This window comes from Rhinopithecus bieti, unplaced genomic scaffold (assembly GCF_001698545.2).
Source record: "Rhinopithecus bieti isolate Rb0 unplaced genomic scaffold, ASM169854v2 scaffold_11803, whole genome shotgun sequence".
In the NCBI taxonomy this organism is placed as follows: Eukaryota; Metazoa; Chordata; class Mammalia; order Primates; family Cercopithecidae; genus Rhinopithecus; species Rhinopithecus bieti.
This window is the reverse complement of record NW_016807064.1, coordinates 639,080-641,040: the sequence shown is the minus strand read 5'-3', so window position 1 is coordinate 641,040 and position 1,961 is coordinate 639,080.

Below are 1,961 nucleotides of genomic sequence, written 5' to 3'. Positions count from 1 at the left end.
AATGAAATACCATCTCACACCAGTTAGAATGGCAATCATTAAAAAGTCAGGAAACAACAGGTGCTGGAGAGGATGTGGAGAAATAGGAACACTTTTACACTGTTGATGGGATTGTAAACTAGTTCAACCTTTATGGAAAACAGTATGGCGATTCCTCAAGGATCTAGAACTAGAAGTACCATATGACCCAGCCATCCCATTACTGGGTATATACCCAAAGGATTATAAAGCATGCTGTTATAAAGACACATGCACATGTTCTAATTCTGTGATCAATCCCTTTTATTCTGTAGAAGGCAATGGCTTTTTTTTTCTTTTGACATGCTTTCATTAGTTTTTCAGGACATAATCAGGGAGTCATTTTCCTTCGGTGGTGCTATGTATATGCTTCTAGGCTATAGTACCCTATGGTGAAAGGCACAAATTGCATGTATTTGATCAAACAAATTAGAACTACTGTCTCTTGCAGAGAGATGTGATATTTTTCCAAATGATAAATTTTAGAACAGGATGCCTCTGGTGTCATCTACTGCAGTTTTTTTAATGACAATTCTTCTCAAGATAGTAATTACAAACTCATTTGCATGTAAGCTTGGACCTATACAATGCCAATGCTGCTAAATATTTAACAATAAGCATTTGTAAATATTTGAAGTTAAGCTATGTATAAGAAGTAAATGACTTACCTGTGAGCCTATAGTAAATATTCAACCATCAAAATAGTCTACACAACTCCTAATGACTTAAACAATAGCTTACAAAGTTCTTTCCAATATTTCACAGTATTTTAACCTCAAAACAGAGTAGAGTTATTGATAGAGTTTGAATGTTTGTCCCTTTCAAATCTCATATTGCAATGTAATCCCCCAGTGTCGGAAGTAGGGTGTGGAGGGAGGTGTTTAGGTCACGGGGTCAGATCCCTTGTGAGTGACTTGGTGTCCTCCCTGCAGTAATGAGTTCACATGAGATCTGATTGTTTAAATGAGCTGCCACCTCGCCCTTCTCTTTCTTGTTCCCACTCTCACCATGTGACACACTGGCTTCCTTCACCTTCTGCCATGATTGTAAGCTTCCTGAGGCCCTTATCAGAAGCAGATACCGGCACTATGCTTCATGTACAGCCTGCAAAATCATGAGCCAATTAAACTTCTTTTCTTTTAAATTACTCAGTCTCAGATATTTCTTTATAGAAACACGAAAGGACTAACAGAGTTATGATGCCCATTTGTCAGCAACATGCTCATGTATATGCATATGGACCCTGACTATAACCCACATCTTCTAACCTCAAGTTCAATTTTCCTCTGCCCAGTGGACCATAGTCAAAAGCTGTCATCTATTTTATTCCTCAATATGTTTCTGTCCTGTATGGAAACTATGTTATATTCTACATTTTTAAATATCTTTTTATTTGGAAGGTTTGTTCACAAAAGAAAAGTTGCTTCCAAGTGGCAGCTTAGTTATCACTTTAGTGACATGCATACCAGTGAAGATGCAATCTACAGTCCTTTGCAATCTTCTTGCTAGGCTCTCTAACATTTTCCATATGTGGACCTCCTTATTACTATAAAAGAATTTCAGAGAAATTCAGACTTACAGAGATAGGTAAGAATGTAGATTAGAATGGGAAGTTACCTACATGAAAACAGAAATAAAGCATGGCAGTGTGGTAAATTACTGTTATCCTGAGAGTGGCTGAGAAAGTTAAGGTAATTTAGGACAAAATCATGACCCAACAGACCATGAAAATATTGAATCCTTTATAAGAATACTCAGATGATTACCTCTGTTCAAAGTTGAAAATTTTTATATGAAAATAGATACTTAAGTATACCAAATTTTACCTGTTTAATGATATTAAGAAGTAATATCTATCAAGCACTTAAACATACCAGGTATGTTCCATGAGTTTTACTCTGAATTATCCAATTTAATCCTCAAAACATCTTTAAGGCTGGGTG